This window comes from Otolemur garnettii, unplaced genomic scaffold (genome assembly GCF_000181295.1).
Source record: "Otolemur garnettii isolate 467f Iridium unplaced genomic scaffold, OtoGar3 scaffold00022, whole genome shotgun sequence".
Lineage (NCBI taxonomy): Eukaryota > Metazoa > Chordata > Mammalia > Primates > Galagidae > Otolemur > Otolemur garnettii.
Genome location: NW_003852417.1, coordinates 14,103,801 through 14,117,709, shown reverse-complemented (window position 1 = coordinate 14,117,709; position 13,909 = coordinate 14,103,801). Strand labels below are relative to the sequence as shown.

General features: G+C 41.4%; 1 pseudogene; it reads left to right on the top strand.

The window, feature by feature from the left end:
* Positions 1 to 274: 274 nt before the first annotated feature.
* LOC100965291 lies at positions 275 to 749 on the top strand (annotated as a pseudogene).
* The last annotated feature ends 13,160 nt before the right edge of the window (positions 750 to 13,909 follow it).

Sequence of the window (13,909 nt, the reverse complement as noted above, 5' to 3'; positions counted from 1 at the left end):
TTTTTCTTAGCAGTGGGATCACATATTATATTTTTCATGCCATTCATTTTCCAAAGCTCCAATCTTTCAAATAGTTTTATGATATTTCACTTTATAAATGTCTAATCACTTTTGTCAATTTGTTAATTTTTAATTCCATCTGGAACACGGTTTTAGTGGGAATAGTAGATTAGGACAAGCAACAAGTAAAACTATTCTCTTCTCTGCCACTTTCCATTCTACCATTTCTAGATGAATATAGTTTTAAAAGTTTAATGCAGAGGTAGCTGGAAGGATGGAGGCCAGTCAGACTGGGTAAGCCCATCAAAAGCAGCCAACCATCTTTCAAAACAAGAAGAGAGTCCTACTGGGAGAAACTGGCAAGGAGAAGCTCCTGGAGTACTACACAATATCTCTTCGTGCTTCAGGACTCCCAAAGAGGCCATTGAGGGCACCTTCATTGACAAGAAATGGTTCTTCACTGGTAACGTCTCCATCTGAGGGTGATCCTGTTTGGCCTGTTGACCAATGTGAAGATGCAGAGGACCACTGTCATCTGCTGAGACTATCTCCACTGTATCTGAAAGCACAATCACTTTGAGAAGTGCCATAAGAATGTGTCTGTACACCTGTCCTCCTGCTTCCCAGATGTCCAGACTGACGGCATCGTCACAGTGGGTGAGTGCCAGTCCCTGAGTGAGACAGTGAGCTTCAGTGTGCTCAAAGTCACCATGGCTGCTGGCACCAAGAAGTAGTCCCAGAAGTTTTGAGACTGGATGTCTGTCTGCTCCCCAGAATGAAATTAAGTTATTTTCTCACTCCAAAAAAAAATTAATGTAAATTTTTCCAGATCTTTTACTAATTACATACAAATTTAGACAGTACAAAGGAGTACACAGTGAAATGAAAAAGTTTTGATTGCTCCTTCCCTGTCCCATGCCTTCCTCTGTTTCTATTTTCATTTCTTCTGGTAGTAGCCTAGATATGATTTACCAACTGAGAATACCATTGTTGATTTGCTTAATACTTGAGAAATGTATGTCACTTGACTACTTTCTTTTCCTTTCAACCTTCAATTGTCACGTTCTGTTTAAGGGTATTGTTTTATTTTTTGTTTTTAAACTGATACTAAAATATGCATTTGTTGACCCATTTGTATGCAGTTACAGCTCCTATTTTTGTTAGCCTTCTTGTTCCTTTGTTTTACTCCTTTAGGGCCAGGGTTGAGAAAGGGCTAAGGAAATGGATTCTGTGTAGTTTGCATAACACTTGCAATACATGCCAGGATTCCAGCTCCTTCAGTGACCCAACTCTTTCTTTTAAAGCCGCCATTTGGCGGAATAAAAGGCAGAGATGGGAAAATGCATAGCTCCGGCTTCTGGTCGCTTTCCCTCAATGTCTTGGAATCATTTGGGACCCAGGTCTGACTTCTCATAAGCACAAGGCCCATGAGGCTTTAAGGTTGTGACTACAGAAAGTGGTTATCCTCTTTGGACACACTAATGAGCAAGAGGGAAGAACAGATCAGAAGATTTGGCACCAGATGCTCTTCAATATTCCCCAAATTAATAACTGTCTCTAGAGGGGAAAGGTCACCAGGCCAAGGGCTGAGATTTTCTGGAAGTACTATAGTTTTTCAGAGAAGTGTTATCCCCATGGTCCTATCTGTCAGCTTGGGATCACATAGGGTGACAGGCTCTTCAGACAGAATGGAGTTTCCCAGACTCCAGCTAGTTCCGGGCAGAGGCAGGGGAAGATTTCAGGGAAAGGTAACTGGTATGACTAGAAAGGGCTGTCTTGCCCACTCCTTGCCTTTTATAAATAATCTTCATTATCGTATAGCACTTCTCAAAGCACCTTCAGATCCATCTTTGAATGGATTATGTATGATATTCACATTAATTGTACTTAACCCAACCATCCTTGGGCCAGTAAAAATAAGGTTAGGGTACTTATGCTGCCAGAATAAACAATCAAGGCTTTCCCCCACCTTGTTCCCACTGTTCCTTGCTCCTTCCAGTTTCTTAACCATTGCTATTTACCTACTATTGGCTTCTGCTTTTTGGCAAAATCTTTTGAGATTTTTATGATTTTGTTTTCTATCCTTTACTATTGTTTCTAATTGGCCATTTTTTTCTTTTAAATGACTCTTCTTTATCAAGTCTTTCCAAGGCATTCCACTTGGTGTACATAAACACAACTATGTTTTCATGTTCATCTGTCATTGGTTTGTATGACATTTAATTAAATTACATAATTGCGAACTGGCGTAAATAGGTTTGGGTACTGTCACAATTGACCTGGCAGAGGATCTAACTCAACTTTGGATATGGCAGTGCTAGTATCTATCAGAAATTAGCCAACCAGCAGAGAGCTTTCAATGTGGTGTGTCATCAGTCAATATGATTTACCAAAGATGTGGAGAACATTCATTAAATAAGTCTTGTAGGCTCTGGGGAGAGCAGATCAGAGAGCTTTTGCATCAGTGAGTTTCACAAAGATTTGTCTCGCAGTCCTCAGGGGTCTTCCTATGTCACAAAGGATACTGATTTAGTTTGCATCTCTGGGGCTTGAAGTCTTGAGCAACCTTTGGGGCTGAAATCTTGGCAGAACCATTATGGATATTGAAGGAGGTAGGAAATGACAGATGGGGTTGAAAGATAACCTTTGAAAATATATTCTCAATTTCAACATTTGATCACTAAGTTTGGGGCTAAACATAAGTGTAATTATATCTACTCTAGTCACCAAAATAATGGTCCCTCTAAAGATGTCTCTATTCTAATCCCAGAAACCTGGTAATACATTAGATGGTAGCAAAGGGGAATTAAGGTTGCAGATAGAATTAATGTTGCTAATCTGCTGACAATAAAATAGAAAGATAAGCCTGGGTTAACCCTGAAGGACCAGAAGGTCCTGCAAAATGGGAGAGGGAGGCAGAGGGAGTTGTGACTACAGAGAAGCTCCAAGTCACTTGATATCAAAAGGATTTAGCCCTCCACTGATAGTTATGGAGGTGGAAGGAGGCCATTGTCCGAGAACTGTGGGCACCCTCTAGAACAGTGGTTCTCAACCGTCCTAATGCCATGACCCTTTAATACAGTTCCTCATGTTGTGGTGACCCCCAACTATAAAATTATTTTTGTTGCTACTTCATACTTGTAATTTTGCTACTGTTATGAATCATAAAGTAAATATCTGAGATGCAGGATGTATTTTCATTGGTCATGACCCACAGGTTGAGAACTGCTCTAGAAACTAAAATGGAGCCCCTGATACCTCCATAAGGAGACATAGCCCTGCCAACACCTTGAGTTTAGCCCCATGAGACATCTCAGATATCCCACATCTGATATGTTTAATTTTTATTGATAAGTCACTAAGTTCATGGTCATTTATTATAACAGCAACTGGAAATGAACCTTCTTATTTCCTAAACTTCTCTCTTCCTAATAAATTATATTTAGAGGATTTACTTGACAACTTTGACAATTGCTTCCTCCTTTCCACTCTAAATGAAGTTTCAAAACTGGTGCTTGTGACTTTACAGACTATAAAATAAAGGGCCAAACCTCTTTACTACCAAATGTTTAAACTGTTTTAAACATTCAAAGAGAGCCTTACACAGCTGTTCTGTTGTGGCTGGAGAAGAGGTGTACAGCACTCCAGAGTGCATGATGTTTAGTAAGCTACGGTCCTTGGAGAGCATCTCCCCCTCTTTGGAGGTGGGAGCCAACTTCCCTGCCCATGTGCCTCCCCCATGGAAGGCTCACACCCAAGAGGGACCTGGCAAACACTAGTTGCTGCCAAGTTTATCATGGTCAGTGATGCCTCTCAGGACAGAACTTCTTAGATTTGGACAGTGAGACCACAGGGTATCACAACAAAAAGAATATCAAAGAGAACATCCTCTGGAGCACTGTGCTTGTGACCATGACACTGTGTTTCCTCTTCCCTGAAGGCTTTCCTCTGCTCCATGTGGGTATCGCTTCTGTGAACAATCCCTGTTTGGAGTTGGGGCCTTGAAAAGCCAAGTGGGTGGGTGTAGTAATGCAACAGAGATGGTGGAGATGGCAACAAGGCAGGGATGGCTCCTGCTCCTGACATCAACCTCCTATAGCACGAGCCAGGCTTGGTGGCCTTTCTGAACGTCCTTGGTGTGAGGCTGTTTGGGCCAGTGCAGATGGGCTGATTGAGGCTGTGGCTTAGGGAGCCAAGCAGATCTTAGGTGGGCATTTGGACGTGGCACTGGCAGGAAGCCAGGGATCAGTTCCTTCAGATCAGGGGTGCAGGAAGGATCAGGAGGATGGTCCATGGTGAACATGGTCGACGATGAGACCTCTCTGTGGCAGTTTGGAGGCCTCAGGATTTATGGTGCGTGAGTGTCCCTGTCTTCTTCTGTTTTTATGATGATGATAAATGCCAAACATGCTTTGGTGATTCACACCTCTTCATGACTGGAGTTAAAACAGAAGACTGGCTATTCCAATAAAGCAGACAGTATCCTCTCAGACCTGCTTAAGCTTCCTCTCAGCTTCTCTAGGGATGCAGCAAAATGGGAAATAAAAAGCAGAGCCCACTGCAGTCTGCCCATGTGCAGGTCTGTGTGCTGCAAAGATGTGAGAACACTGGAGGGACGAGAAAGTGACACTTGGGAATGTTACGTTGAAGGAAAACCCTACGTTGAAGGAAAAATGAAACAAAGCTTTAATCAACTAGAGTATAGATATGTTAACTTGCCTATGCTAGGATAAGTTATTTTTTCAAATGTACTTAAAATAATATTGCCCCTTGTAAATTGGAGTCATGACATAGTGCCTTAAAAAGCAGCCTTTGAATAATTTACCTGTTATTTTGTGGAAACTATTTAGTAGCCATGGAAAGTAAGTGAGGGTTGACTGTAATAATCCGAATCAATGAAAAGAAGGGCTAAAAGATCATGTGGATGACCACAGGCATAGACCCCAGGTGGAGAGTGACTGGGTGCACCATTGGAGGTGGGTGCTGCTGTAGACTTTCTCTGTCAGGGAACACCTTTGTGTGAGGACAGACATTTTATTTTGCCAACATGATGAAAATAACTTGACTGTGACAATCCTGACTCTAGTGCGGAGGACATTTTGACTGGTCTTTGACTCCAGAATAAAGCACCTGGGCTTTCTGGAAATTTTATAGCTACTTATATGGTTTACTCAAATTGACACCAAGCCGGTCAGTGTCTCATTTGGGAGCTCAGTTCCTCCCACGAGTTTTTCACCTTCTCCAAAAATCCATCCCCACGTCAAGAACATAGCTGTGATATTTGGCTAAGCTGTCGTCTTGATTCCCTGGGCAGGGGCTCTAATTATATGCCATTATCTTCTCTGACTCTCTTCCTTTTTGATAATAAAAAGCTATCCTCACCCTGAGTTTTAGCTGGGAGCATGGCCCATGTCCACAGTAGTAACTATTAAGCTGTGCTGATTTCTGGACCTCCCTCCTGTCTAGCTGTGGCATGTAATTAAATTTTGGCCAATAAAGTGACAGTGAAAGTGATGTATGGAAACTTCCAGACTGCATTTTTATGATGAAGCTGTGTCCCTTCTAGTATTTCTTTACCTCCCTACTCTGGCCAGGAAATGGCAATTGAAGCGACTCCTTTATACCCAGAGATGGAAGCTACAGGTTGAAGACGGCAGAGCTGCTGAAACTTTCTGACTGTATAGTGAAAGGAAAATAAACTTTTATCTTATTTAAGCCTCTGGATTTGGGTTTCTATTATACCAGCTTAACCTGTAATCTAACTAAGACAGCCCCGAAAAGATCTATTGGTAGGGCTAATTTGCACCCTGAAATATTCTGGTTGATGTCTCCCCAAACAGCCCAGATTTACTTCCTAAACACCAGACAGCACTTTGGGAGAGTACAACTCAGGACATAGGTTTGCCTGAATCATCAACTGCTCGAGGAGTGAAGAAACGGAATTCATTGCAGGAGCTGGGAGGATGTCATCCAGAAATTTACAAATACAGTGTTTTTTTTTTGGTTGCTGCTGATTATGTAACTTTTAATTTTTATATGATTTCAAGTTTATCGAAAACTTACAGAAAAGTTGCAAAAATAGTATAGGAACTTATGCAAAACTCTTTTCTTACTTACCAATTTTTATATTTTTCTCCCATTACTTGATCCTTCTCCTTTATCATTTTTGTTTTGTTTCTGTCTGTGTAGCGTTTCTTTCTGAATCACTTGAGAATGAAATTGTGTTTCATGATCTTGTGCTTTTTGAAAAGCATAGTTCAATTATTTGTAGGATGGTCCTCAGCCATGATTGTATTGATGTTGTGCATTTAGGGTAGGAATATAATAAATAGATGTGAGTTTGCACCTTCTCGGTACCTTGTGTCAAGAGGCCAGTGATGCCCATTTGTCACTGTGCTCACTGGGTTAAGGTTTTACTCACCAGATTTTTCCATTGAAAAGTTATCTTTTTTCATGATTTTTTTAGTGAGTAGTGGATAGGCAGATAGTTTCAGATCATGTAAATATCCTGTTACTTATCACACTTTCATGAGTTTTAATTAACACTCGTTGATGATATTATGTACTAGGAGTTTTAAAATGGATTTACTTAAAGAAAGTCTCTTGTCTCAGTAAAGGAGCTTAGAGCTGGCAAACGTGGAAGAAAGAGGCCTGAAGTCTAGTTTCAGCACAGTAACCTCAGGAAGACCTTTTTACCTCTTTGTAAAATAGGTAAGTAGAGGGGTGGTATTCTTGGAAGAAATGGCCTCTATCATTCTTTCCAGCTCTCCAGTGCTGAGGTTCAATGTTTTTATAAACAAGGGCCTTCCTGTATCTTGTGAAGAACAGTTCTTTGAGGTGTGAGAATATCACATGTTTTGTGGAATCTTTAGCATCCCTGGCTGCTGTTCTCCAAAGTCCCAGAACTTTTTTGCAGCTAAGAGATTTTAAAATATGAGTGTTCAATCTTTGACATTCTTCCCATCAACAGATGGGTCCTATGTTACTAAATGTGGATACGCTTGTACTTGCTTTGGCCAATAAAGTATAGTGAAAGTGACACTGTGATTTCTGAGGTTTGGTCAAAGGTCACATAACTTATTCCCAGTTTGTGGGAAGCTTTAACCTTGGAGCCCTGATATGTAGCATATGGAGACTTTGTATCTTCTGTATTTACTTGCATTGGTAGAACATTCTTCTGAGCAAAGTATCTCAAGAATGGAAAGGCAAGAATTCCATGAACTCAGTATAAATCTGAAAATAGTAGACCAACAACTACAGATATGCTTGAGAGAAAAATGCAGTTAAATTCAAGAAAGGTCAAGGCAGGGAGGGAGATCAATTAGTTCCCATCTGTTGGGTACAGTGCAGGGGTATATAGCCCACTTCCTGGGTGAAGGTGTCAGTGATGACTCAGACTTTACAGTTTACCTTACAAATGCAAATAATGTAATCTAATCATGTGTACCCCCATACTAACCCATAATAAAAAAAAAAAAAAAGAAAAAAAGAAGCTACCTCAAGGCCACCATGTTGTGAGGAAGCCCAGTCTGTTAGTATGAGATCATAAATATGGTTCAGGTTCCAGTTAAGCTCAGTCTTGAGTTATTTTGGCTGAGCTGTCAAAAGTTGAGTGAAGGAGTCTCTAGATGATTCTAGTTTTAAGCTATTTGAGTAATTGCCAGCTATTTCAATCTCCCTAGCTAAGATCCCAGGTAGCATAGAACAAAGAAAAGCTATCTCCACTGTACCTGAATTCTTGACCCACAAAAACTGTGAGCCTAATAAAGTAAATATTGCTTTGTGTTATTTTAATTTGGAGGGGGTTGCTGTGCAGCAGTAGTTTAGTGGAGCAGCCACACATTTCGTCTCTCCCCTGTGGGACTGTATCACCCCCAGGTGGGAGCCACTATAGATTCCAGCCTAATGCTTTCTCTTTCTACTACCTGCCAACAAAACATATTTCAAATAAAAATATTTTGATCTGGTGAGTGTTGTCTGTCTCTCCTGAGTCCTCTAAGGGAACAAAGTCATGACTTTTGTGGCTTTTTGCTAATGTCAGAAACCCTGAAACTAGAAGCTTATTTAATCTCTGAAGTTTATGAAGAACCATGGCATACTTACGGGATGCTGATAACTTCCAAACAATAAGTATTATAAGAAGTGTCAGTTGTACTCTGCTTTTGGAATAGCTGTGATTCTGAAAAGATGGTGGTAAGAAGGATTCTATATGGGGAATCATATTTCTCTCAAAGTGTACATGTGGTGATGGCATTTTTGAGTCTATTACCTCCTTGCTTTGCCATTGAAGGCTGGGTGACATTGGAAGGGGAGTTTGAGAGCTTACGGGAGGTTCCTGTCATGTTCCTGATGTTGCAATCTCTTTCTCTTATCATTCAGTGGCTACCAAACCTGAGAGGGAGGTATAACTCTACACACTTCTAATTCACTGCTTTATTCATTCAAAAAACTAGGTCTTGGTGACAGAGTGTTAAAGAATGTAAGCATAGTTCCTGCCCTCATGGGGTTTATGTTCACCCTTATATGTAGGACAATGAACAGGTAATTTATTTACAAGTTTGGTGAAAAGGATAAGTCTGTGCTTTTCAAGCCATCCATGGCATGGGACCTTTTCTTTCTTTATATCTATACATCATTTCTCTACCATTTTTTATTTCCAGTTTATCACAGACGTATTCATCCTGTTACACATTATTAGAATACAGTTGGGCCAATACAATTTGCTACCTACATCTGACAAAACCCAGACTAGTCAGAAATGTAAGTCTATAGATACTTCCTTGGCTATTTTAACAATATCAGATTGCTAAATGAGTATCTATGTGTTTAATTTTTAATTTTCATTTCTCTATTTGTCTCATTATAGACAAATTATAGTTTTGCATTCTAGCCCTGGCACAGACCACACAAAATGAGAAAATTGGAGGTAGTTTTCTCATGATGCACAGAAATATCTTTTGTGTTCCTACGTCTTATTCTTTAATTCTATGCTGATCACAGGAGAATTGATGAGCTGAAGCCAGAGTCACCAGTTTATCTCTTAGAAACCACCGGTTGCTACAAGAACATGCAGGCTCCTTTCACACTGTTCCCAGGATCAGTCAGTTCAAGGCCTAATGGGGACACAGACAGAGTTAACTTGTGGTGTTCCAAGGTCTAATGTACTTATGCAGCGTTGATATAATGATTCACTAAGGTAAGTGTTCTCTGCAGGGTATAAGGGGAAAAGGTGATGCTGAAAGTAGTTTTAAAACACTCTGATCATGAAATTCTCAGTAATACCATCTGAATTTTATGGGTAAAGGAATGGTAACATTAACTGAAGGACTCTTGTGGGTCAACAGACAATATGAAAAGGGACACTCAAATTTGAATAATTTTTTTCTGAGATTTTAAAAATTAGAAAATTAAATAAATAGCAAAGGTTGGGGGATAGTGCATCTTTATAACCTAGAATTTCTTAATAATTTCCTTTATAAATATTTTTCTTTTAAATAATTTCCCCCTCAAATTATACACATAATCCAAAATGCGATGGCTTATGCCGCAGCTAGGCACAGCATTGCTCTCAAATCCTAGCTAGCTTTGTGCAACAGGGAAAATGTGTAATCTGTTCCAGACTCCATCTACTAGCTTGTCGTGGGAAGACTGGCTTTGGGAGCATTGGTGGGGGGATGTGAAACCTCTGGGGACATCACATGGTCTCTCTCCTTCTCATGGGAATCTGGCCATAGAGCAGAACTTTGCAATGGAGCCGAGAAATCAGCTCATCATTGACCTCTTGCCAGCTGTGGAGTGTATTCATCGAGGAATTGGAGCTAGCAAATACAGTCCTGCTGCTTGTGTCCAGATCTATTTGTCTGAAACAAAAAATCAGTCCCACAAAAAGCCCCTCCAAAAAACACAAAAACAAAACCGAAGTACAAATAATCACCACCATCTCCCAAACCAAACAAGAAATAAAAAGTCTACCCAATGGTCATTTCTCCTTCTTTCTCTTCACAATACCAGTGTTTATTTAATAGACCCAGAGCCCCAGGATGAAAACAAACAGATCAATCACTAGGGTGTTCCATTGTGCCCATCATCCTCAGGTCTGTTGATGGTATTTATCTGAGTCTGGAAGTCATCACACAGGGCACAGGTGCAGCTGATGCAGCATGACATTGGAGCTATATAAAGCGCTGTGACTGACAACAAGAAGGTAGAGGAAATTATGTCTCTGTACACCAGATGGCCAGCCCACTTCCCAGCCCTCCTGCTACCCTCTGCCTTACTAGAGTCCCCTCCTAGTCACGGCCACCATGTCTCATTGACTTCAATAGCAGTTGGCACTTTGCTGGCTTCCTGCTCTGCCTGCATCCAAGGATGAGATGAATATCTAATGTGCCCCCGTCTTTGCTGGGATGAGCTCATTTTTGTGCTGCTCTCCAGAGTGGAGCAGTGCTTACTCCTCAGACAGAATACAAATGTCCACAGGTAAAGAGTCTGCCCATATTCAGAAGACAAAGACTGAATCTTGGAGATTTATGAGTAGAATAAAGTTCTCACGCAAACTAGGAACTTACAGACACAAACGCAATGGGCTTCCTCAGCATTTTAGTTGTGGAGGAGGATAATTGTCTATGTCCAGGCAGCCAAAGCAAGCTAGTGCTTTGTGCAGCTTAAAGAAATGAAATGCCACACAAAACTTGAACTTGTCTGAGTCACACCGGTGGGCTGTTTCTTGAGTTGAAGGCCACTCCCTCAGTATTTGGGCAGTGTCTTTGTGGAGAAGGAACAGCAGTCACCAACATCTGGGTGATGGGAAAATTTGCTCTTGCATCTTGACTCTCACAGTTGAAGCTCTGGTAGGAGCCTCTGTCTACAGATTGTCGCATTTGGCAGCCACATGTATTCTTAGAACTTGAAGTTTTATACAGAAAACTCCATAGAAGCTTCCAACTCCTAAATCCCTGTCACCAACCAGGAAAGAAAACACACTTCTGGGGTTGTCCAGGTGATGCACATAGAATCACAGGGGCTGGGGGCTGTGATGCTTGATTCCAGGTATTGCTGTAGGAGACTGGGTGACTTATGAGTAAGGTAAGATAAGGTATAGTAAGTGTGTCCAGTAAGGGGATCACAAGGGAATTAAACCAAGAGATAGGACAGAGAATAACGCTTACTCCTGATCTAACCCATGACAGCCACACAGCCCAAATGGCAGAATCCTGCATTGTAGTAAGTCATGCTCAATTTAGATCAACATCATTTTTCTCATCTAGAAAATGGGCTTATTTTGATGTTCCTAACAGCTGACCAGGTAGTTCTTTGTGTTCTGTGGTCACACCCAGCTGTGACATCATGCAAGGTGCACAAGGTGTGCAAGCAGGTGAGGTGAGGATATGATGCGGTTAGGTGCCCTGCAGGACTCTCAGGGAACTGGGACTGTCAACTCTGATAATGATGTAAGCGCCACGGTGTATCTATCATGAAGGTTGTCAATGACAGGCTTTCTGTAAGACTTTTTTCTCAGGGATTAAAACTTTGGTACTTTCAAAAGTAGAATATTCATTAGTTCCTTTATTTAATCTTTTAGTCTTTAATTCTTACATCATTTAATTCAGTAGCCAGATAATTACACGTGTAAACAGTTGCCAAACCCTCTTGCTAGGGTTTGCATGAGGCCCCAGCTTATATTCTTTTGGAGGGTTTATTTACCCTGTTCATTCATCATCCATCCATTCGTTCATTCATTCAATAACCTCCTTACCCTATGCAGTATTCATTCTGTCTCTGCAGTGGAAGAACAAACAGTTCTTTTCTTAGAATCTTTAGGGTGGGGGCTGGAATGATTTGGGGCTGCTTAGAAAACAACCTAAGCTCCAGATTCTTCTCAAAGCCAGACAGAAGGCTGCGTTGCAGAGTCCTCCAGAGGGGTGGGTATTAGTAATTGTCCTGTCAGGAGAAGGGAAGTTATCTGTGCCTTTTGAAACATTTTCTTAGATGTTTTGAACATCATGTACCCGTGAAACCCGTATACCTGTGAAAACAAAGAGAGAAGCAGAGTGATTACGTCTTTGAGTTAACTTTGCCATTACTAGTTACCCACCCTTATTTTGGTTTTACTTGTTTTATCAATCCTGGCTTATTTCTCTCTTGTTTCCCTATTATTGGTCTTCTAAGTTTCAGCTCGTGTGCCCTCTTGTTCAGGAAACACCGTGATTGGAGCAGCTCAATTACCCACGTACTCAGCCCTCTGAGCAGCTCTGTACCTCAGTCTCTGTCGGAACAATTCTTCAGGGCCTTGAGGGCTTTACAGTTCCAAGATGGCATGTTGTCTGTCTTTATTTAGACCCTGAACTCCTTGGAGAGCAAGTATCAAGGATTGCCCCTCTGCCCTACTCTTTAACAGTGGAATAGGGCACTGTGCCACAAGCTCAGATGACAGTGATGCTTTAGTGGCCATGCCAGTACCTGGTTAGTAGTTGAATCAGGCTGAGTTACCTCAGTGGGGCTTTCAGAATATATAAGAATTTAACCCAAGCAACAGTAGACAGCCTTCTTCAGCCACTTCTACTCTATATGTGCAGTCCTCGGTGGTGCCCTGAGGGTTCCAGCTCCCATCTCTGCAGACTTTTTTGTAGGAACTTTGCAAGTGTCAATTTGCTGGTAGACATTGCTATGTTTTCACAATTGCAACTTGATGAGAGCAATTTTCCTAAATGGAACAATCGTGGTGATGAGTCCCAGCTCCCTTGTGCAGCTGGGATGTGAGGGACTGTACACACACACACACGTGCAACCCAAGGGTCCGGTTTCCTGGGTGCTCTAGGACCCACTGAAGCTCTCTCTGTAAGCCACCCCTCCCTTCCTGAGTTAACAGCAGTGTCCCAGATACATGCATAACAGGTTTCCAATTTATTTCTTTTCAACAGCCTTTGGCAAACATTTCTTCCCCCCTTTCTCTTTTTATTGCTTGCCTTTGCTTTATCTGCTAAATTCCTGCTTGTGGGGCTCCAGCTGCCTTTACAGCACCTGCCCTTGTTAATATCTCCATGTTGTTGCAGTTGCTGCCCATGGGGTCTTAATGAGGAGCAGGTGGATATTATCAGGTCACTTTCAGGAAAGCGGATGGAAGGGAATCTATTACCAACCGAGGCATTATATAGGTTATCTCATTTAAAACCATCCTCGTGCAGTAAATATTATTTCCCTGACTTTATGATGAGAAAATCTATCCCCAGGAAAGCCCTAAATATCATTCTTTTGAAACTCCCTGTAAGAGTCAATCTCTCTTCTGCTCAAGTTCTTTCAGTGGAGTCTTATTATCTATTACAGAATAAAGACCACATTCCTTAGCTCAATATTCAAAAATCCCTCAGGACATGGCCCTAATCTACATTTTCTCTCCCATTACTTGGCTGCTTTATAAACACTCAGTTGCAATCGAATTGAAGTTTCCACTCTTTTGCACCCTTTCTCACTTCTATACCTTTGCCCCTGTGATTTCTCCTTAAGCCACTTTCTCTGCATATATAGATAGTGTTTAACTTTTAAGACACAGTTTAAAAGTCACAATCTTCACGAAAAATGGCTGACCTCCTTGGAAGTCATCGCTGCCTGTTCCGCCCAAGCTGGACCTGTGTCACTGTCCTAATCATGCTCTATGTCATCAACCCCCCTGAAGCTATGACCTCCCTCAAGATGAGAATCATACTGGATTTTCATTTGTCTTCCTCCTGGAATATGGCCAGGGCAACACCTTCACAGAGTTGATGCTTTAAGAACAATTTGTTGAATGATTCATTTTGAGAAACTACATCATTGTCTATCATCTCCATCTGTGGTTAATAATTAGTGCTAATAAAGATTCTTCTGGGCGGTGCCTGTGGCTCAAAGGAGTAGGGCGCCAGCCCCATATGCC